Raw genomic sequence first — 25,350 nt, forward strand, 5'->3', positions numbered from 1 at the left:
CGTCTGCTTGATTGCACTATTCCTATCTAGATGTCCCGCTATTTCTTCCTTAATGATAGTTTCAAGCATTTTCCCCACTACAGATGTTAAACTAACCGGCCTATAGTTACCTGCCTTTTGTCTGCCTCCTTGTTTAAACAGAGGCGTTACATTAGCTGCTTTCCAATCCGCTGGTACCTCCCCAGAGTCCAGAGAATTTTGGTAGATTATAACGAATGCATCTGCTATAACTTCCGCTATCTCTTTTAATACCCTGGGATGCATTTCATTAGGACCAGGGGACTTGTCTATCTTGAATCCCATTAGCCTGTCCAGCACTACCCGTCTCGTGATAGTGATTGTCTCAAGGTCCTCCCTTCTCACATTCCTATGACCACCAATTTTTGCATGGTTTTTGTGTCTTTCACTGTGAAGACCGAAGCAAAATAATTGTTTAAAGTCTCAGCCATTTCCACATTTCCCATTATTAAATCCCCCTTCTCATCTTCTAAGGGACCAACATTTACTTTAGTCACTCTTTTCCATTTTATATATCTGTAAAAGCTTTTACTATCTGTTTTTATGTTTTGCGCAAGTTTACCTACGTAATCTATCTTTCCTTTCTTTGATGGATGTCCAGGCCTCCCTTCATCCATCGACAATGTCTGGGCCTTGCTTCATCCTCTGGCGACATCCAAGCCTTCCTTCATCTAGTGACGCTCTGACCTCTCCCTGGCCGCTGGCCCCACTCAACGGCAGAGTCTCTGTCGAGCACGTGGTGTGCACCATGGCTGTGGTCATTCTGACCGCTCTGACCTCTCCTTCCACAAATGGACCTCTGACCTTACCAATGCCTGCCCCCAGCCAAGCCTCGGATCTCTTACCATCTCACCAAAGGGCGCTGCTCAGTGCCGAGCTTATGGCCCGCATCTCGCCGTAGGCAACTAGGCCCATACAGCAATGCCTGGTCTCCAGTCATCTTGGACCCCCTTGCCACTGCACCAAGACCTTGCTCAGCTAAGCCCGTGTGGTAACCGGTGTGGAACGGCCACCCCACGTTAAAAGAACTCACGCACAGACATCGTCCACCCTTCAATATGAAGTTCAGGACCTGGAATGTCAAGACCCTCATGGACAACTCCAACAGCGACAGACTGGAACGCTATAGTTGCCCGGGAACTTAGACGCTTCGATGTCAACATCGCCGCCCTAAGCGAGACCCAGCGGGCAGGGAAGGCCAGCTCAAGGAACAAGGTGAAGGTTACACCAACTTCTGGAAAGGCAAACCAGAGGAAGAACCCCACCTCCGGATTTGGTTTCGCTCTCAAGAAGGAGCTGGTTGACCACCACAGAGACTCCCCCTGTAGATTAGTGAATATCTCATGACTCTCCGACTCACTCTATCCCGGAACCAGAGCGCCACAGTCATCAGCGCGTACGCCCCAACACTCGATGCCTCACATGAGGCCAAAGAGGGTTTTTACTCCAGCCTCGAACAATTCCCTGTCCCGTGTCCCTATGAATGACAAACTCGGTGACTCCAACGCCAGGGTCGGCAAGGACACAGACCTCTAGGGAGGTGTGATTGGCAGAGAGGGGTTCGGTAAAACCAACTCCAGCGGTACTCTGCTCCTGCCAAAATGCCTAGAACACAACCTTGTCATCACTAACACCTTGTTCCGCCAGAGCGACAAGTACAAGGCATCGTGGCAACACCTTCGCTCCAAACAGTGGCACCTGCTCGACTATGTCATCGTTCAAGCCAGAGATCACAAAGATGTGCACATCACCTGTGCCATGACAGGAGCTGATGACCGCCTAATCCATTCCATCATCAACATCAATATAGCCCCAAAGCGGCGATGGCAGCAGAAGCTGTGCCACAAAAAAAATCAATGCTGGGGCACTCAAAGACCCAGCTAAGAGAGCCCTATACAGCCAGTGCCTCACTGCTAACCTGGCAACGCTTGATGACACCGAGATGCAGAATGCCCACAGCGCTTGGTCTGCCCTCCAGGCCTCCATAATCAGTGCCTGCGAAGAGACGCTTGGTGACTCAACCAGGAAACACCAGGACTGGTTTGATGAGAATGACCAGGAGATCCAAGAGCTAATGGATCGCAAGCGCAGGGCATTTCTGAACCTAAAACAACAACCCAACTCGGGAGCAGCAAAGCAGCATTACAGACGTCTTAAGGCTGAAGTCCAACAAAAAACCTGCGACCTAAAGAATGGATGGTGGGTGCAGAAAGCACAGGAGATACAGCAGCTGGCCGACAGCCATGATGTGCGAGGATCCTTCACCACAGTCAAGGTCACCTACGGCCCAAGCACTCAAGGCCCCACCCCACTGTTGGCCAAGAACGGGGAGGCACTCATCAAGGACACCGAGGCAGTCAGGACCCACTGGAAAGAGCACCTCGAAGATCTCCTTAACCGAGACTGCCTTTGACTTGAGTGTCCCCGACTCCATCCCGTAGCATGCTACCCACCACCATCTCAGCAAAACCCCAGCCCTGCACAAGATAGAAAAGGCCATCCACCAGCTCAAGAACAACAAGGCAATGGGAGCAGATGGAATCCCCGCTGAGGCACTAAAGTATGGCGGAGAGGCACAATTGGCATGAATGCATGACCTCATCTCTCTCATCTAAAAGGAGGAGAGCATGCCGGGAGATCTCAGAGATGCAGTAATCGTGACCATCTTTTAAAAACAGGACAAGTCCGACTGTGGCAACTACAGAGGAATCTCCTTGTTATCAGCCACTGGGAAAGTCGTTACTAGAATCCTCCTCAACCGTCTTCTCCCTGTGGCTCAGGAGCTCCTCCCGGAGTCACAGTGCGGATTTCATCCCTTACGGGGCACAATAGACATGAACTTTACGGCACAACAACTGCAAGAAAAATGCAGGGAACAGCATCACCTTGTACATGGCCTTCTTTGACCTTACAAAGGACCTTGACACTGTCAACCGTGAGGGACTATGGAGCGTCCTCCTCCATTTTGGCTGCCCCCAAAAGTTTGTCGCCATCCTCCGCCTGCTGCATGATGACATGCAAGCCGTGATTCTGACCAACGGATCCATCACAGATACAATCCACATCTGGACCGGGGTCAAGCAGGGCTGCGTCATCGTGCCAACTGTCTTCTCGATCTTCCTCGCTGCAATACTCCACCTCACACTCAACAAGCTCCCCACTGGAGTGGAACTAAACTAAAGAACCAGTGGGAACCTGTTCAACCTTCGTCATCTCCAGGCCACACCCAAGAGCGACCTAACCTCTGTCATCGAACTACAGTACGCGGACAACGCTTGTGTCTGTGCACATTCAGAGACTTAACTCCAAGTCATAGTCAACATCTTCACTGAGGCATACAAAAGCATAGGCCTTACACTAAACATCCGTAAGACAAAGGTCCTCCACCAACCTGACCCCGCCGCATAGCACTGCCCTCCAGTCATCAAGATCCACGGCATGGCCCTGGACAACATGGACCACTTTCCATACTTCGGGAGCCTATTATCAGCAGGGGCAGACATCGACGACGAGGTTCAACACCGCCTCCAGTGTGCCAGCGCAGCCTTCGGCCGCCTGAGGAAGAGTGTTCGAGGATCGGGCCCTCAAATCTGACACCAAGCTTATGGTTTACAGGGTTGTAGTGATACCTGCCCTCCTGTATGACTCAGAGATGTGGATTATATACAGTAGACACCTCAAATCATTGGAGAAATATCACCAACGATGTCTCCGCAAGATCCTGCAAATCCCCTGGGAGGACAGATGCACCAACGTTAGCATCCTCGATCAGATCAACATCCCCAGCATCGAAACATTGATCACATTCAACCAGCTCCATTGGGCGGGCCACATTGTTCGCATGCCTGACACAGGACACCAAAGCAAGTGCTCTATTCAGAACTCCTACACAGCAGGCGAGCCCCAGGTGGGCAGAGGAAACGTTTCAAGGACAACCTCAAAGCCTCCTTGATAAAATGCAACATCCCTACCGACACTTGTGAGTCCCTAGCCAAAGATCGCCTGCCCTAGGTGGAGCAAGAACATCCGGATGGGCGCTGAGCACCTCGAGTGCCGTCGCCGAGAGCATGCAGAAAACAAGCGCACGAAGCGGAAGGAGCGTGCGGCAAACCAGTCCCACCCAACTGTTCCTTCAACAGCTGTCTGTCCCACCTGCAACAGAGACTGTAATTCCCGTATTGGACTGTTCAGTCACCTAAGAACTCACTTTTAGACTGGAAGCAAGTCTTTCTCAACTCACAACCTGCTCATTCAGAAGAGTGAGCAAGTACTAACACTGAGCCATGGCTGACACCTAGCACACCAATGAGAGAAGTCTGAAACACAAAGCCCAAAATATATAAAGGTTTTTTTTGAAAAAAGTGAAGAATCTCTAAAAATATAACATTGGTCACCAGAGGGCGACTGACATCTAAGAAATGTATCCGAGCAGGTATTCAATGAGTTGTGCCTGTCTTCGGGCATAAAATAAGCACAAAGCATAGCAATTTAGCACTGAGATGGCCTGCGCAGACGTCTAAAACAGGTGTAAAACCTCTTGAATATGTAAATTAGGGGCCTTATCACCTCAATTGACAAATTGGTCACCTTATGAGCAGGGCAGGCATCGATTCTGCCCCATTTAGGATTCTTCAGTGGCCTCTGCAGCTGCCAAACAATGGTAAGTTTTGGGATTTTTTTTTAAAAGATATCTATTTATGGAGCCAGGAGCAGCCGGAGTGGTCCCGTGACTCCACAGGAATCGTGACTTCACCCCTCCCCACAACCCGCTCCAAGCCCTTCCGAGAATTTAGAAACATAGAAACATAGAAAATAGGTGCAGGAGTAGGCCATTCGGCCCTTCTAGCCTGCACCGCCATTCAATGAGTTCATGGCTGAACATGAAACTTCAGTACCCCATTCCTGCTTTCTCGCCATACCCCTTGATTCCCCTAGTAGTAAGGACTTCATCTAACTACTTTTTGAATATATTTAGTGAATTGGCCTCAACAACTTTCTGTGGTAGAGAATTCCACAGGTTCACCACTCTCTGGGTGAAGAAGTTCCTCCTCATCTCGGTCCTAAATGGCTTACCCCTTATCCTTAGACTGTGTCCCCTGGTTCTGGACTTCCCCAACATTGGGAACATTCTTCCTGCATCTAACCTGTCTAACCCCGTCAGAATTTTAAACGTTTCTATGAGGTCCCCTCTCATTCTTCTGAACTCCAGTGAATACAAGCCCAGTTGATCCAGTCTTTCTTGATAGGTCAGTCCCGCCATCCCGGGAACCAGTCTGGTGAACCTTCGCTGCACTCCCTCAATAGCAAGAATGTCCTTCCTCAGGTTAGGAGACAAAAACTGTACACAATACTCCAGGTGTGGCCTCACCAAGGCCCTGTACAACTGTAGCAACACCTCCCTGCCCCTGTACTCAAATCCCCTCGCTATGAAGGCCAACATGCCATTTGCTTTCTTAATCGCCTGCTGTACCTGCATGCCAACCTTCAATGACTGATGTACCATGACACCCAGGTCTCTTTGCACCTCCCCTTTTCCTAATCTGTCACCATTCAGATAATAGTCTGTCTCCCTGTTTTTACCACCAAAGTGGATAACCTCACATTTATCCACATTATACTTCATCTGCCATGCATTTGCCCACTCACCTAACCTATCCAAGTCGCTCTGCAGCCTCATAGCATCCTCCTCGCAGCTCACACTGCCACCTAACTTAGTGTCATCCGCAAATTTGGAGATACTACATTTAATCCCCTCGTCTAAATCATTAATGTACAGTGTAAACAGCTGGGGCCCCAACACAGAACCTTGCAGTACCCCACTAGTCACTGCCTGCCATTCTGAAAAGTCCCCATTTACTCCTACTCTTTGCTTCCTGTCTGACAACCAGTTCTCAATCCTGTCAGCACACTACCCCCAATCCCATGTGCTTTAACTTTGCACATTAATCTCTTGTGTGGGACCTTGTCGAAAGCCTTCTGAAAGTCCAAATATACCACATCAACTGGTTCTCCCTTGTCCACTCTACTGGAAACATCCTCAAAAAATTTACCTGAGAGTCACTGCTGGCAAGGCAGGCAGCCCAAAATGGACTTCTCCCTTCGGAGACTATTAGATACTGGGGCAACGTTCTCTTTAAGCTGCATGTACTATGCATAAAGCAACGTCGGTTGCGAGTAAAAATATACATGGCAGAACGTACATGCCGGCTGCTGCTGCCCGACCTCAGATGACCCAGAGTCCGCCATCAATCATTAATGCAAGGCAGTTAACACCTTGTTGGCATTGTGGAGGTGATCATCGACCCCATCAATGCCACTTCAAGCACTATGCGTGCAATGGTTGCAGAACAATGGGACACCTCCAGCGAATGTGCAGGCGAGCTGCAAACCCTGCAAACCACCACGTTGCAGAGGAAGATCGATCCACTGTGGATCAGGCTGAATTGGAGACTCATTCTGAGGAGGCAGAAGTGTACTGGGTACACACATTCACTTTGAAATGTCCACCAATAATTTTGAAAGTTGAACTGAACGGTATTCCACTATCTATGGAACTGGACACGGGTGCAAGTCAGTCCATAATGAGTAAAAAGGCCTTCGACAGGCTGTGGGGCAAAAAGGCACACAGGCCCAAGCTCAGCCCCATTCACACCAAACTAAGGACTTACACCAAGGAACTAATCCCTGTAATTGGCAGTGCAGAAGTCAAAGTCTCCTATGACAGAGCAGTACACGAATTCCCGCTGTGGATTGTGCCAGGGGATGGCCCCACGTTGTTTGGCAGAAGCTGGCTGGGAAAAATCTGCTGAAACTGGGATGACATCCGAGTGCTTTCATCCATTGCCGACGCTTCATGTGCCCAGGTTCTGAGCAAGTTCCCATCGCTGTTCGAGCCAGGCATTGGAAGCTTCTCGGGGGCGAAAGTGCAGATCCATTTGGTTCCCGGTACGCGACCCATCCACCACAAGGCACGGGCGGTGCCGTACATAATGCGTGAGAAAGTGGAAATTGAGCTGGACAGGCTGCACCGCGCCGGTGGAATTCAACGAGTGGGCTAGTCCAATTGTCCCATTACTTAAAGAGGACAGCACGGTTAGAATTTATGGGGACTATAAAGTAACGATTAACCGTTTTTCGCTACAGGATCAGTACCTGCTACCAAAGGCAGACGACCTATTCGCGACCCTGGCTGGAGGGAAGACATTCACCAAGCTGGACCTGACCTCGGCCTACATGATGCAGGGCTGGAGGAGTCTTCGAAAGGCATTACCTGCATCATCACGCACATAGGTCTGTTCATCTATAACCTGTGCCCGTTCGGTTGGACGCGGCAATCTTCCAATGGAACATGGAGAGCCTGCTAAAGTCAATTCCTCGCACTGTGGTTTTGCAGGACGACTTACTGGTTACAGGTTGGGACACCATTGAGCACTTGAAGAATCTGGAAGAGGTTCTTAGTTGGTTGGATTGCGTGGGGCTCGGGTTGAAATGCTCAAAGCGTGTTTTCCTGGCACAGGAGGTCGAGTTCTTGGAAAGAGGAATCGCGGCAGACAGCATCAGACCCACCGACACCAAGACAGAGGCCATCAAGAATGCGCCAAGACCACAGAACATGACGAAGCTGCGGTTGTTCCTGGGATTCCTTAACTATTTCAGTAATTTTCTACCTGGGTTAAGCACCTTGCTAGAATCCCTACATGTGCTACTGCGCAAGGGAGACGACTGGGTATGGGGGAATTCACAAGAGGCTGCCTTTAAGAAAGCCAGAAATCTGTTGTGTTTAAACAAACTGCTTGTCCTGTATCACCCTTGTAAAAGATTAGTGCTAGCTTGTGATGCATCGTCTTATGGGGTCGGATGTGTGTTACAACAGGCTAACGAATCGGGGATCTTGCAACCGGTCGCTTATGCGTCCAGGAGTTTGTCCAAGGCCGAAAGGGCCTACAGCATGATTGAAAAAGAGGCTCTGGCGTGCGTTTATGGGGTAAAAAAAATGCACCAGTACTTATTTGGCCTCAAGTTTGAGCTTGAAACTGACCACAAGCCACTCATGTTGCTGTTCTCTGAGAGCAAAGTGATTAACACCAATGCCTCTGCCCGCATCCAAAGATGGGCGCTGTCGACATACACTTATGTAATCCGCCACAGACTGGGCACAGAGAACTGTGCAGATGCACTGTCAGCTGCCATTGCCCACCACTGGGGTGGAAATGGCATAGCCAGTGGACTTGCTCATGGTCATGGAGGCATTCGAGAACGAAAAGTCCCACGTTACGGCCCGCCAGATCAGGACCTGGACCAGCCAGGATTGTTTACTGTCCTTGGTAAAAAAACTATGTCCTCCATAGGAGCTGGTCCACTGTCCCAGCGGAGATGCAGGAGGCGATTAAGCCGTTCCACAGTCGCAAAGACGAAATGTCCCTGCAGGCGGACTGTCTGTTGTGGGGTAATCGCGTGGTCTTGCCCTAGAAAGGCAGAGATACGTTCATATGTGAACTGCACAGCACCCACCCAGGCATTGTAATGATGAAAGACATAGCCAGATCCCATGTGTGGTGGCCCGGCATCGATTCAGATTTAGAGTCATGCGTGCGCCAGTGCAACACTTGTTCTCAGCTGAGCAATGCACCCAGAGAGGCACCGCTAAGTTTGTGGTCGTGGCCCTCCAAACCGTGGTCAAGGATCCACGTGGACTATGTGGGCCCATTTCTAGGCAAAATCTTTTTGGTTGTCGTGGACGCTTACTCAAAATGGATTGAATGTGCAATAATACCTGTAAGCATGTCCACGGCCACTATTGAAAGCCTACGAGCCATGTTTGCCACGCACGGCTTGCCTGATGTCCTAGTCAGCGACAATGGACCATGTTTCACCAGTGCTGATTCCAGGAATTCATGACCCGCAATGGGATCAAACACATCACATCTGCCCCGTTCAAGCCTGCATCCAACAGCCAGGCAGAACGGGCAGTTCAGACCATCAAGCAAAGCTTGAAAAGTGCGTCGGAACGCTCCCTGCAGACCCGGCTGTCCTGAGTGCTGCTCAGCTACCGCACCAGACCCCACTCTCTCACCGGGGTTCCCCCAGCCAAGCTGCTCATGAAAAGGGCACTCAAAACAAGGCTCTCTCTTGTCCACCCTGATCTCCATGATCACATGGAGGGCAAGCGGCATCAACAAAGTGTTTACCATGACCGCGCAAATTTGTCAAACGATATTGAGATCAATGATCTTGTGTTTGTGCTCAATTATGGACATTGTCCCAAATGGCTCACTGGCACGGTCACAGCCAAAGAGGGGAGTAGGGTGTTTCAGGTCAAATAGGCCAATGGATAAACGCACAGAAAACATTTGGACCAAGTCAAATTGCGGTTCACCAACAGCTACGAACAACCCGAAGAAGACACGACCAACTTTGACCCTCCAACACACACACAAGTGGCAACTGACATCATAGTTGACCACGAAGCCGAACTCACCATCCCTAGCAGCCCCGTAAGTGTACTGTTGACTTCACGGGGGAGTGCTGTTATGTATTTAACCCCTTGTAACCTGTATTACACTACCACCAGAGGGCCTACCTGTTGGATTCCCAAGGGATCCTAGCATCCCTTGGAAGCACGATATATAAGCAGGCCACCCACGAGGTACTTGTACTCCGGAGTCTTATTAAACGAGTTAAGGTCACACTTGCTCATTGTACACAGTACTCAGTTTCATTTTTTACTATGAGCATAGCACTTATGAGGATAGGTTGAGTAAGTTGGGCCTATACACGTTGGAGTTCAGAAGAATGAGAGGTGATCATATTGAAACATACAATAATGAGGAGGCTTGACAAGGTGGATGCAGAGAGGATATTTTCACTCATAGGGGAAACAAAAACTAGGGGACATGGAGCTAGATTTTCCATTATTTTTGCATGCATACGTTCACTTAACATCCATTTTAATGCTGAAATGACGTATAATGCCCAGATATCACCCATTTAGCCACAAAATGGAAACTGGCACCCATTTCTTGGTCACATATCACCGAGCATTACTTTCCACATGTGCGTAATGCCGAGAAAAAATAATACTGCCCGTCCACTTTGGGGCTGAATCATCAGAATGGGCAATCCCAATGCGCATAATATCAGCCAGCATTACTTTTGGCATGTAATTAATGCCGAGATTTAATAATACCGCCCAGTCACTGTTTTTTGTCGTAAAGATCATATTTGCCGAAACTAACGTCCAGTTTATCGCCCATCCTTACTTTTGGCACCTCGCACACATCTCACCCACAATATCGCTCGCCGAACAACCGCTGGGAAAAAGTGGAACTAACCAGATCGACTCACAGCAGTATGGATGCCATGTTCTAAATCACATGTCGTAACATTTAAAAGACTGATCTATTTCAACCTCGGGGGAGTTCGGATGTACTCTGGTGGTCTTTGGAGGTGATGTAAACATCTGAACAAACATCTTATCATACTGTGGATGATTGGAATTTACTAGGTGTCTTAGTGGGGACATTGTTCACAAAGAATGAATCAGTGGAAAACAGATAGCTATTGGAATGGGGCCTGTCATTTCTCACCCTCTTTTGATGACCACTCACATGTTACAGACTCGAGATGGCATAAGGTACGCTCGACAGCATCATGTGTCCAATGTAAGATGTGACAGACTGATGAGGAGGAACAGACATTACACCCCCCGCAAGTACAGGGAGAAACAGTCTTACCTCAACTTGTGCAACACCACCTGCCTTCAGAGACTGCGCTTCAACAAAGAGGTTATCAGTGAGATATGCCAGCTCATCAGGGGAGATCTGCAGCCTGCCAGCACCATCAGGACCTCACTGTCCGTCGAGGTCAAAGTCACCGCAGCACTGTCGCTCTACGCGTCGGGTTGCTTTCAGGCTTCAGCTGGTGAAATTTGCGGTATGTCTCAACATGCCACACATTGCTGCATTAGACAGGTCACTGAAGCCCTGTACGCATGCAGATTGGACTTTATCAGCTTCCCTATGATCAGGGAGGCTCAGACTGAGAGGGCTTTAGGATTCTACCAAACTGCTAACTTCCCCAAGGTGCAGGGAGCAATAGACTGTACGCACATCGCGATGTGGACACCTTTCCAGGATGCAGAGGTTTTCAGGATCCGCAAGGGATTTCACTCCCTGAATGTGCAACTCATTGTCGACCACCAGCAAATTATTATGGCAGTGAATGCTAAATTTCTGGGCAGCATCCATCATGCTCACATTCTGCGTGAGAGCACTGTATCTGACTTGTGTAACAATCAGCCACATGTTCAATGCTGGATGCTTGGTGACAAAGGATATGACCTCACCACCTGGCTGATGACCCCCCTGTGTGACACCCACACCGAAGCCGAGAAGCGAAACAACGGGAGCCACAGATCCACTCGCAATATCGTCGAGAAAACCATTGGAGTGCTTAAGCAACGCTTTAGATGCCTGGACCACTCAGGAGGCGACATCCAATACCACCCTGAGCAGGTAGCTCAATTTGTGGTGGTGTGCTGCATGCTGCACAACTTGGCTATCAGGAGGGGACAAGAAATGTCAGAAGAGTCTGACAGTCCACCTCAGGAGAGAGAGGAAGAGGAGGACGAGGAGGTAGATGCTGACCTTGGGCCAGACAATCAGGCTGATGCTGAAGCCATGCCCCTGCACCCCTGTAGACCACAGGATAGGGCCCGTGGTGGCTACATACCTGCAGGACTCTTACGTCAGGAGCTCATAAATGAGCGCTATGCCTGAAATAACGTTGGTGGTATTTACAAGGCTGACACGCTGCTGGGTGTATAGGTCATACATCAGTGGTGTGCATCAGCTTGGTGACAGTTAAACTTTAAGTTGATTGAAGTTAAGTGTAATTATATCCTTTGATGTTAAGGAATCACTAGTATGTAACGGTGCAGCTATCTGAGCCAATGCGCAACAACGTTATGTTAAATAAAAAACATTTAAACCTACCACTTATCTGAAATCATAAGTATATCTGTAAAAACCAACCCTTCCCCCCCACCCCCACCCTCCCCCCCCACCCCCGCTTCTCATCCCCACCTCCAACCCTTCCCCTTCCCCTCCTGACTCCAAGCTGCCTGGCCGAGGAGTTCCTCAGGCGATGCTTCATTGGGAGGGTGGGGGGATGACGGCAGGACCACTGCTTGGACGGATATGGGAGAGGACGGTCCTGTGGTGTGAACGTGCTCCGGGCCAGAAGCAAGATTTGCAATGGGGGTGGCAGCACCTTGGGGTGCAGTGCCACGCTCCGGGACCACTGGGAGCCCTCTGCAACCAGTGTTCCTGGCTAACAGCTGTAGGGCCTCCTCCATCCCTTCCATGTTATGTATTATTTGTTGGACAAAAACTCGGTGTCAACTATGTTCTTGGTGCTTAGTAAGCTTTTTGCTGCTGGTGAATCTCCCTCGTGCCTCCCACAACAGCCAAACAAGTACACACCACACCCACACACGCTTTCTCTCTGTCTCCTCTTCTGCGCATGTAATGATGACTCCTGAATCGCGGGAAACGAGCGCTGCCATGCTGTTGCTTAGGATGGCGACACTTTATGGCAGAAGGTCAGAGAGATTTAACGCTAATGCCCATTTCAGATCACTTGTGGTAACTGTTATGTATTGTCCAGGTACATTAAATATATAAGTACAATGGTGCGCCACAGAGGGCGCTGTGGTGGGAGATTTGAAAGTACCTGAAGACAGAGTATAAAAGGCTGCCCACCACACCTGAGAGGGACTCTGGAGTTGCACAATAAAGGATTAAGGTCACAGCAGTTACTACAACACCAGACTGTGTAGAGTCAGTGAGTTGAGTGCTTCAGACATCACAGTAACGCCCAATTTTTAAAATGGAGACTAGGGGCTTTGAGAATGGGCGACAAGCCAGCGATCTGAAAACCCATTTTTACCGCCCATGCTGGAAATAACGCCCATTTTTGGGCAATCTGCACAAAAGTGTAAAATTTAGCCCATAGAATAAGGGGCTGCCCATTTAAAACTGAGGTGAAGAGAAATTTCTTCTCTGAGAATTGTAAATCTATGGAATTTTCTGCCCCAGAGAGTTGTGGAGGCTGGGTCATTGAATATATTTAAGGCGGAGAAAGACAGATTTTTGAGTGATAAGGGAGTAGAGGGTTATGGGGAGTGTGCAGGGAAGTGGAGCTGAGTCCATGATCAGATCAGCCATGATCTTATTGAAAGACAGAGCAGGCTCAAGGGGCCAAATTACCTGCTCCTATTTCTTATGCTCTATGTAATGTGGGAAACGTGGCAGCCAACTTGCTGACAGCAAACTCCCACAAACAGCAATGTGATAATGACCAGATAATCTGTTTTTGTTATGTTGATTGAGGGATAAATATTGGCCAGGACTCCAGGGATAACTTCGAAATAGTACCATGGGATCTTTTATGTCCACCTGAGATAACGTTTCATTCGAAAGACGGCACCACACCCTCAGCACTGCACTGGAGTGTCAGTCTAGATTTTCGTTTTCAAATTCCTCAAGTGGGACTTGAACCCACAACCTTCTGACTTAGAGGTGAGTGTGCTACCCACTGAACCACAGCTGACACACTTAACCTCGAGCAATGGGTGTATGGGTGATAGGAATGTTTTGGCCATTTTAGAACTGTTTTGTGGTTTTGTGGGGTGGAAGAGGAATTTTTTTTAATATCTGGGTGCTATATTAGTGCATTGGTGCAACCTAATTAATTTGTGCCATTATGAACCCAACCCGGGCCTCCCGCACAGCAATGTGTGCCGTTGCTGGTGCCATGTCCACCTCAGCTTCCTCGTCCTCCATCTCCTCGTGTTTCACCTGTTCATCCTCCTCTGAGGAGGTTCTTGCGCCTTGCTCCTGCTGCAGCTCCAATCCTCACTGTTGCACTTTGTTGTGTAGCGGACAGCATGTGACGATGATTCTGGAGACCCTGGCTGGTGCATACTGAAAGACCCCTCCAGGTCTGTCCAGGCACCTGAAGCGCATCTTCAGCATCCCGATTGCTTGCCCTATTACACATCTGGTTGTGATGTGCCTTTGATTATAGCACTCCTCAGCCTTATTGCTTGGCCTCCTCATCGTCATCATAGGCAGTCCCTCGAAATCGAGGAAGACTTGCTTCCACTCTAAAAGTGAGTTCTCAGGTGGCTGTACAGTCCAATATGGGAATTACAGTCGCTGTCACAGGTGGGGCAGACAATGGTTGAAGGAAAGAGTGGGTGGGGAGCCTGGTTTGCTGCACGATCCTTCCGCTGTCCATGTTTGATTTCTGCATGCTCTCGGCGATGAGACGCGAGGTGCTCAGCGCCCTCCCGGATGCTCTTCCTCCAGTTTGGGTGGTTTTGAGCAAGGGATACCCAGGTGCCACTGGGGATGTTGCACTTTATCAGGGTGTCCTTGGAACGTTTCCTCTGCCCACCTGGGGCTTAAGGGATACCTCCTCAGTGTATCATCAGCCATGTCTTCAGTGTGAGGTCATGCACTTTGACAGAAAAAAACAAAGAGCAAGTTATTATTTAAATGAAGAAAAATTGCAAAGTGCTGCAGTACAGCGGGACCTGGGGATACTTGTGCATGAAACACAAAAGATTAGTATGCAGGTACAGCAAGTGATCAAGAAGGCCAATGGAATCTTGGCCTTTATTGTAAAGGGGATGGAGTATAAAAGCAGGGAAGTCTTGTTACAGTTATACAGTGTATTGGTGAGGCCACACCTGGAATACTGCATACAGTAGGTTGATTCCGGAGATGAGGGGGATGACTTATGAGGAAAGGTTGAGGAGGTTGGACCTATACTCATTGGAAATCAGACGAATGAAAGGTGATCTTATCGAAACGTATAAGATTATGAGGGGGCTTGACAAGGTGGATGCAGGGAGGATATTTCCACTGATAGGGGAGACTAGAACTAGTGGGCATAATCCTAGAATAAGGGACCGCCCATTTAAAACAGAGATGAGGAGGTATTTCTTATCTCCTAATCTGAGGAAGGACGTTCTTGCTATTGAGGGAGTGCAGCGAAGGTTCACCAGACTGATTCCCGGGATGGCAGGACTGACATATGAGGAGAGAATGGATCGACTGGGCCTGTATTCACTGGAGTTTAGACGAATGAGAGGGGATCTCATAGAAACATATAAAATTCTGACGGGACTGGACAGGTTAGATGCAGGAAGAATGTTCTCGATGTTGGGGGAGTCCAGAACTAGGAGTCACAGTCTAACGATAAGGGGTAAGCCATTTAGGACCGAGATTAGGAGAAACTTCTTCACTCAGAGGGTTGTTAACCTGTGGAATTCTCTTCCGCAGAGAGTTGTTGATGCCAGTTCTTTAGATATATTCAAGAGGGAGTTGGATATGGCCCTTATGGCTAAGGGGATCAAGGGGTATGGAGAGAAAGCAGGAAACGGGTACTGAGGTGAATGATCAGCCATGATCTTATTGAATGGTGGTGCAGGCTCGAAGGGCCGAATGGCCTACTCCTGCACCTACCTTTTATGTTTCTATGTTTCTAATACCCAGCTTCTGACCTGCTCTTGATGCCACAGTATTTATCTGGCTGATCCAGTTAAATTTCTGTTCAATGCTGACCCCCCAGGATGTTGATGGTGGGGGATTCGGCGATGGTAATGCCATTGAATGTTAAAGGGCGGTAGTTAGACTCTCACTTGTTGGAGATAGTCATTGTCTGGCACTTGTGTGGCGCGTATGTTACTTTCCACTGAATGTTGTCCAGGTATTGCTGTATGTGGTCACGGACTGCTTCATTATCTGAGGAGTTGTGAATGGAACTGAACACTACGCAGTCATCAGCGAACATCCCCACTTCTGACTTTATGAAGGAAGGAAGATCATTGATGAAGCAACTGAAAATGGTTGTGTTAAACTCATAATAAAGTAATGCAACTGAGTACTGTAGACAATGAGTAAGTGTTACCTCAGCTCCTTTAATTAAACTCCAGAGTGTTGGTACAGCATGGGAGGCCTGCTTATATACAGTACTCCCAAGGGATGCTGGGATCCCTTGGGACTCCAACAGGTATGCCCTCTGGTGGTGGTATGATATAGGTTGCCTAGGGTTGCATACATAACAGGTTGGGCCTAAGACATTGCCCTGAAGAACTCCTGCAATGATGTCCTGGGGCTGTGATGATTGACCTCCATTTTCCTTTGTGCTAGGTATGGCTCCAGCTAATGGAGAGTTTCCCCCCTGATTCCCATTGACTTCACTTTTACTAGGGCTCCTTGATGTCAGACTCAGTCAAATATTGCCTTGATGTCGAGGGCCGTCACTCTCACCTCACCTCTGGAATTCAGCTCTTTTGTCCATGTTTGGACCAAGGCTGAAATGAGATCTGGAGCCGAATGGTCCTGTGGGAAGCCAGCCAGAGCCACAAAACCGAGCACCCGCCCAGTCACACTGGCTTCATCAGTGGCAAAGTGCTCATAAGTGCCTGCCTTGTCAAACATGGCACCAGTCAACTGGGTGATGCATCTGTGGGCGGCCAACTGCGAGATCCTCGAAATATCTGCTGCATATCCCTGGAAGGAGACTGTGATGTATGTAGCACTCAAATCACTGACTCCACACGGTCTCGTGTTGTAGTAACTGCTGTGACCTTAGTCCTTTACTGTGTAACTCCAGAGTGCCTCTCAGGTGTGGTGGGCAGCCTTTTATACTCTGTCTTGCAGATACTTCCATATCTCCCACCACAGCTCCCTCTGTGGCGCACCATTATACTTATACATTTAATGTGCCTGGACAATACATAACATCTCACTCCCCCCCCAGTTCCAAAAGCCATTGCCGGTGACCTCGGCCTTGTTTGTCCTGGTTGATTTGAGAGTGTGAGTCCATGACCATCCATTTCCCTCTTCTCCCCCATGTGGAGGACCCGGTGCACACATTTGGTATTTGCAGTCCTTACATGGTGGATAAAGCACACGAGCATAACCTCCAACAGAAAGCAGGTATAAATAGAGGTACATTTGTATGGTACATATAATATGTGGTAGAGATGTTAAAGAGATGTTATGTCAAAAGGTTGCAGGTACACTGAACAGTTATTTAATCCCAGCTCCTCTGGGTGAGGTATGGTGGCGGTACACAGCCCCTGTTTGCCCGAGGTAATGGGCTGCGCTGAGACAGGGTATCACAACTGGTGCATTGCCTCTGTTCTCATGAAGTAGTTGCCTTAGCAGCCGCTGAACCATTGCATGAATCACCTAAATCGAAAATCGCATTAGCCCATTGGTCATGTTAGTCACGGATCCATATCCATTTTACTTGAACCTCGTGGTATTAACTCTTTTCATAATTCATATCCATAATTTTTAACACAGTAAGCATTCAGCATTAAAATATTGACTCTTATCATAAATCGTAATTCATATCCATTATTTTAAACACAGTAACCATTCAGCATTAAAATATTAATTCTTATCATAAATCCGTCATCCTACATTCACATTGCTCATTTAGACTCGCTCTTGCCTTACAAAAGTCTCTTTGTGGGGACCGCCAACGGTGTAAGTCCCTTTTAAGACTCCTGGGTGCATTTCCCTTTTAAACCGCCATCTTGTAGTTCCCACGAGGCTTGGGCGCCGCCATTTTAGTTGTACTGCTTGCCTTTGTTCTTTGCAGAGCTCTGCTGCTGCCATCTTGAGCTCGCTGGCCTGCCGTTTTACTCTCTGGAAAAGAAGAAATAACGAAGAAAGAAGGAAAGAAAACAGCCGAAACATGATCTTGAATCTGGCCGGATCCTCTGTTCTGGCTCCTGCATCTGCTCTGGCTCCTGCATCTGTCCGAGAAATCGCGTTCTCCCGAGTCGTACCTGCCGCCTCCGTAGCCTCCGCCGTCGCTGCAGCCTCCGTTCCTGCCGCTGGTGCCGCCTCTCCTGTGGCCTCCGCTCCTGCTCCAGCTCCTGCAGCCAGGTTGAAAAGCTGCTCTTCCAGGGTTGGGGCTGCAGGGTTGCTGTGGCCTGTGGAATTGAGACTGCTGATGAACTGCTTATTTCTTCTCCAGCTCGGTCGGCGCTGCTCTTTGGGGACCCGGGGGACAGCGGTCTGTGGAAGAGTGAAGTCTTCCCAGCTCCCACGGACCTTTCCCATCCATCTTCTGCTGAGAAGCGTCAGCCCATTGCCTGCAATGATCCACAAAGGTAAACCGTGCGTCTCGCTACCGTGAGATACCTGTACATCCGCTCTGCCAAGAACAGGCGTCAGTTCCTTGGTGTAGGTACGCAGCTTTGCCGTGACCGGGACCAGTTTGGGTCGTGCAGCTTGGTTGACCCACAGTTTCTCTAAAGTTTCCTGACTCATCAACGACAGACCCGAGCCAGTATCTACTTCCATACTCACAGGTACTCCGTTAATCACCGGGGCCGAACCGTCGGTACACGAATACAGTCCAAACAACGCCTCGTCTTCTTCTGCCTGCTCCTTGCTGGAAAATGGACCCTCTGGACCCTCTGCCATCTCCTCAGCCACACGGTGAGTCAGGTTTCTTTTGCACATACGCTGAAGGTGGCCTTTCGTGTGGCAGGTATTGCACGTATACTCCGCAAACCTGCACCGGTGGGCCCCATGGTTTCCTCCACAGCGCCAGCATGGTGCTGCTTGATTGGCCCCCCTCAGCGGACTCTGAGTTCCAGGACCCCTAGGTCCGTGCTCTCTGCCCTGGGCAGAGCCACGTTCTGCAGTTTTGTCCATGGTGGGCGCTATCCTGTGGACAGTGCCTGCCGGGTTCGAGACTGTGTGGATCATCTGCTTGGTGCTGCAAGTCGATGCCATAAACGCCCTGCTGGTGGTGATGGCTTGCTTCAGGGTGACTGTAGGTTCCGTGGATAACAGCTTGTGAAGGAGACCCTCATGGCCAATCCCCATAACAAAAACGTCTCGCAACGCGTCTTCAAGGTGTGTGCCAAAATCACACGGCGCCGTGAGTCTCCTGAGGTCCGTAGCATATTTGGTGACATCCTGGCCCTCAGGTCTGCAGTGGTGGTAGAATTTGTACCGGGCCATGAGGATGCTCTCCTTCGGTTTAAGTTGGTCACGAATGAGTACGACCAGCTCTTCATATGACTTGTCCCTGGCACTCCTGGGTGCCAGCAAATCCCTGACGAGACAGTAAACCTCATTGCCACAACTGGAAAGCAATATCGCCTTATGCTTCTCTCTCAGTGCGTCCGTGTGCCCCGTCAGGTCGTTTGCTGTGAAGTAGTACTCGTGCCTTTCCGTAAAGGCCTCCCAATCATTTCCCACTGTAAAATCCTTTAACAAGCCCAGAGTAGCCATAGTTGCGTGATGCGTGAAGTTCGCCCGTGTCCTTGTCGCCAATGTGATGTATATAGCACTCAAATCACTGACTCCACACGGTCTCGTGTTGTAGTAACTGCTGTGACCTTAGTCCTTTATTGTGTAACTCCAGAGTCCCTCTCGGGTGTGGTGGGAAGCTTTTTATACTCTGTCTTGCAGGTACTTTCAGGTCTCCCACCACAGCGCCCTCTGTGGCGCACCATTGTACTTATACATTTAATGTGCCTGGACAATACATAATAGAGACTGAGGTGAAGAAGTTGAGGCCATTGGTGACTTTGACAGCCACTGGTAATGCATGTCCACCAGGTCCTCTGGGCTGTAGGTCTTCTTCGAGCAAGCTACAAATGTCTGCAATGACCTGACATGATAGCCTGAGCTAAATTACTCCTCGAGGGTAATAATTTCTGGATTATTGCCCGAGCCATGTGCAAATTGGTGTAGAAGCAGCTGGATCAGGAGAATTAACATGTGGCTAAAGGGCCAGTGTGGGAAAGAAGGGTTCCTTTTCATGGGACACTGGCACCAGTACTGGGACAGGAAGGAGCTGTAGCAATGGGATGAGCTCCACCTGAACCGGAATGAGACTCATGCCCTAGCGGAAGAGGTAAATAGGGAGGTGGCAAAGGCTTTAAACTACTAAGATGGGAGGAGGGATCTACAAGAAATGAAACCAGCCTAAATATAAACAAAACAGGAAAAGAGAGCATAGGAAAGAGTAAAGTAAAAGAGTATATTGATGGCCAGGGAATAAATGAAGTTATAGAACAGGCGTGTAAAAAGATGATTAAAAATAAAGTGAAAGGAACTGCTATTAAAAATGAGTTAAACTGTCTGTTCAACAATACACACAATGTCCGTAATAAAATAGGGGAGCTGGAGGCATCATGTATTGCAAGGAACCAGACATAGTAGGGATAACTGAGACACGGCCACAGAAAAATCAGGACTGGGAATTAAATGTTGCAGGGTATAACATATTTAGAAAAGATAGAGAAGGAACAAGGAGAAGAGGAGTAGCAGTACTTATTATGCTAAAATAACGGCAGTTAAAAAAAAGTGATGCAGCTATCACAGGTTAACAAGGCCATAAAACAGTAAACCTGGCACTAGGATTTATTTCTAGAGGGATGGAATTGAAAAGTAGTGAAGTTAGGCTAAACTTATATCGAACCTTGATTAGACCATACTTGGAGTATTGCGTACAATTCTCGTCGCCATATTATAAAAAGGATATAGAGGCACTGGAGACTGTGCAGAGAAGATTTAAAAGGAGAATACCAGAAATTGAAGGGTTTACATTTCAGGAAAGGATGAACAGGCTGGGTCTCTTTTCGCTTGAAAAAAGAAGGCTGAGGTGTGACCTAATTAAGGTCTTTAAAATTATGAAAGGTTTTGACAGAGTAGATACAGAGAGAATGTTTCTACTTGTGGGGAACAGCATAACTAGAGGCCACCAATATAAGACATTGAGGTCCATCACAACCACATCTTCAGCAAGTGTCTGCAGTTCGAGGAATTCGGCACCGTGTTGATGAGCTGGAGTCCGAACTGCAGACACTAGGACACATCAGGGAGGGGGAGAGTTATCTGGACGCTGCGATCCAGGAGCTAGTCACACCAATTTGAGTAATTAATTGGAGAAACATATAAAATTATGACGGGACTGGACAGTTTAGATGCAGGAAGAATGTTCCCGATGTTGGGGAAGTCCAGAACCAGGGGTCACAGTCTAAGGATAAGGGGTAAGTCATATAGGACCGAGATGAGGAGCAACTTTTTCACCCAGTGAGTTGTTAACCTATGGAATTCTCTACCACAGAATGTTGAGTCCCGTTCGTTGAATATATTCAAGAGGGAGTTAGATGTGGCCTTTACGGCTAAGGGGATCAGGGGGTATGGAGAGAGGACGGGAGTGGGGTACTGAGGTTGCATGATCAGCCATGATCATATTGAATGGCGGTGCAGGCTCGAAGGGCCAAATAGCCTGCTCCTGCACCTATTTTCTATGTTTCTATGTTAATTCAAATTCGATCCATGGTCAGGGACAGGAGGCTGTAACTTCGAGTGAGGAAGGTATGGGGACTCAGGATGGAGTGATGGAGGAGCCTCAGTCCTTGCTCTTGTTCAACAGGTTCGAGGCTCTTACTCCCTGTGTGGATGAGAGCAGGGACTGCAGGACGGATGAGCAAACTGGCTGCAGCATTCAAGTGGGGGGAGTAAAAAAAAACGTTGTAGCGGTAGGGGATAGTATCATTAGGAGAATAGATAAGGTTCGCTGCAACCGAGAGCACGAGTCCCGAAGGCTGCATTGCCTGCCCAGTGCCAGGGTTAAGGACATCTCCTCAGGGCTCGAGAGGAACTTGGAGTGGGAGGGGGAAGATCTAGTTGTCGTGGTCCACGTGGGTACCAATGACATAGGTAGGACAAACAAAGAGGTTCTGTTGAGGAATTATGAGCAGCTAGGGACCAAATAAAAAAGGAGAACCACAAAGGTAATAATCTCTGGATTACTACCTGAGCCACAAACAGATTTGCTTAGGGTAAATAAGATCAGAAAGCTAAACACGTGGCTCAAAGACTGGTGTGGGAGAAATAGGTTTTGGTTCGGGGGACACTGGCACCAGTACTGGGGTAAGAGGGAGCTGTTCCGATTGGATGGGCTCCACTTAGCAGGGACTCGGGTCCTGGTGAATCAAATAACTAGGGCTGTAGAGAGAGCTTTAAACTAATTAGTGGAGGGGAGGGTTCAGGTGATCAAAAATTTAAAAAGTCAAAGAATAAGCAGAAGCCAATAGAGCAGGGTAGTACTGGGGGAAATGAAAACCAGAGCGTGTCAGGAAGGGACAGAATGTATAAACATAAAGGTGAATCAGAAAGTGGGGTCAAAGCAGGACAAAAATGGTTTAAAAAAAATTAAAAGCTCTTTATCTGAATGTACATAGCATTCGTAACAAAATAGATGAGTTGATGGTACAAATAGATACAAATGGGTATGATCTGATAGCCATTACAGAGACATGATTGCAAGGTAACCAGGACTGGCAACTAAATATTCAGGGGTATTTGACAATTTGGAAGGACAAACAGAAAGGAAAAGGAGATGGAGTAGCACTGTTAATAAAGGATGAGGTCAGTGCATTAGTGAAAAACGATATTAGCTCAGAAGATCAAGATGTTGAATCAGTTTGGGTGGAGATAAGGAATAATAAGGGGAAAAGGTCAGTAGTGGGTGTAGTTTATAGGCCCCCTAACAATAGCTACACTGTTGGGCGGAGTATAAATCAAGAAATAATGGAGGCTTGTAATAAAGAAACAGCAATAATCATGGGCGATTTTAACCTTCATATTGATTGGACAAAGCAAATTGGCCAGGGTAGCCTTGGGGAAGAGTTCATAGAGTATATCCGGGATAGTTTCCTTGAACAGTACGTTGCGGAATCAACCAGGGAGCAGGCTATCTTAGATCTGGTACTTGTAATGAGGCAGGATTGATAAGTGATCTCGTAGTAAAGGGTCCTCTTGGAATGAATGGCCATAATATGGTTGAATTTCAAATTCAGTTGGAGGGTTAGAAAGTTGGATCTCTAACCAGTGTCCCAAGCTTAAATAAAGGAGATTACAAAGGTATGAGGGCAGAGTTGGCTAAAGTGGACTGGGAAAATAGATTAAAGCATGGGATGGTTGATGAGCAGTGGTAGACATTTAAGGAGATATTTCATAACTCTCAACAAAATATATCCCAATATGAGCAGAAAAGACTGTAAGAGGATGGATAACCATCTATGGCTAACTAAGAAAATAGGGATGGTATCACATTGAAAACAAGGGCATACAATGTGGCCAAGACTAGTGGAAGGCCAGAGGATTGGGAAACTTTTAAAAGCCAGCAAAGAATGAATAAAAAATGATAAAGAGAGGGAAGATAGATTATGAAAGTAAACTAGCAAGAAATATAAAAACATATAGTAAGAGTTTCTACAGGTACATAGAAAGAAAAAGAGTGGCTAAAGTAAATGTTGGTCCCTTAGAGGATGAGACTGGGGAATTAATAATGGAGAACAGGGAAATGGCAGAGACATCGAACAAATATTTTGTATCTGCCTTCATGGTAGAAGACACTAAAAACATCCTAATAGTGGATAATCAAGGGGCTATAATACAATCACTATCACTAATGAAGTAGTACTCGGTAAAATAATGGGACTAAAGGTGGACAAGTCCCCTGGACCCGATGGCATACATCCTAGGGTCTTAAAAGAAGTAGCTGCAGAGATAGTGGATGCATTGGTTGTAATCTACCAAAACTCCCTGGAATCTGGGGTGGTCCCAATGGATTGGAAAACCGCAAATATAACACCCCTATTTAAAAAAGGAGGCAGACAAAAAGCAGGAAACTGTAGACCAGTTAGCCTAACATCTGTTGTTGGGAAAATGCTGGAGTCCATTATTAAGGAAGCAGTAGCGGGACATTTGGAAAAGCATAATTCAATTAAGTAGAGTTAGCATGGTTTTAAGAAAGGGAAATCACATTTGACAAATTTGCTGGATTTCTTTGAGGATGTAATGAGCAGGGTGGATAAGGAGGAACATGTGGTGCATTTGGATTTCCAGAAGGCATTCGATAAGATGCCACATAAAAGATTACTGCACAAGATAAAAGTTCACGGGGTTGATGGTAATATATTTACATGGATAGAGGATTGGCTAACTAACAGACAACAGAGTGTCGGGATAAATAGGTAATGTTCCGGTTGGCAAACAGTGATTAGTGGGGTGCCGCAGGGATCGGTGCTGGGTCCTCAACTATTTACAATATATATTAATGACTTGGATCGAGTGTAATGTAGCCAATTTTGCTGATGATACCAAGATGGGTGGGAAAGCAAATTGTGAGGAGGACACAAAAAATCTGCAAAGGGATATAGACAGGCTAAGTGAGTGGGCAAAAATTTGGCAGATGGACTATAATGTGGGAGAATTTGAGGTTATCCACTTTGGCAGAAATAATAGAAAAGCAAATTATAATTTAAATGGAGAAAAATTACAAAGTGCTGCAGTACAATGGGACCTGGGACCTTTGCATGAAATGCAAAAAGTTAGTATGCAGGTACAGCAAGCAATCAGGAAGGCAAATAGAATGTTGGCCTTTAGAGTATAAAAGCAGAGAAGTCCTGCTACAAATGCACAGGGTATTGGTGAGGCCACGCCTCGAGTACTGCGTACAGTCTTCTCCGTATTTAAGGAAGGATATACTTTCATTGGAGGCTATTCAGAGAAGTTTCACTAGGTTGATTCCGGAGACGAGGGGGTTGACTTCTAAAGATAGGTTGAGTAAGTTGGGCCTATACAAATTGGAGTTCAGACGAATGAGAGATGATCTTATCAAAAGATATAAGATAATGAAGGGGCTAGATCCCAACTTTCCATTTAATAAAATGGCGTTACCGCGAGCGATCTGAAATGGGCTTTAGTGTTAAATTTTTTGACCTTCTGCCATGGATGCAGAAAGGATATTTCCATTCATAGGGAAAACTAAAACTAGGGGACATAGGGCTAGACTTTCCACTTTTGTGCAGATTGCCCCAAAATGGGCGATATTTACAGCGTTGGCGGTAAATATGGGTTTTGAGATCGCCGGATTAGCATCCATTATCAAAACCCCAACTTTCCATTTAATAAAATGGGCGTTACCGCGAGCGATCTGAAATGGGCGTTAGCGTTAAATTTTTTGACCTTCTGCCGTAAAGTGTCAGAGTCTATAGCACAGAAAGTTGTTGAGGCCAATTCACTAAATATATTCAAAAAGGAGTTAGATGAGGTCCTTACTACTAGGGGGATCAAGGGGTATGGCGAGAAAGCAGGAATGGGGTACTGAAGTTGAATGTTCAGCCATGAACTCATTGAATGGCGGTGCAGGCTAGAAGGGCCGAATGGCCTACTCCTGCACCTATTTTCTATGTTTCTATGTTTC

This window comes from Pristiophorus japonicus, chromosome 1 (assembly GCF_044704955.1).
Source record: "Pristiophorus japonicus isolate sPriJap1 chromosome 1, sPriJap1.hap1, whole genome shotgun sequence".
Taxonomy (NCBI): domain Eukaryota; kingdom Metazoa; phylum Chordata; class Chondrichthyes; family Pristiophoridae; genus Pristiophorus; species Pristiophorus japonicus.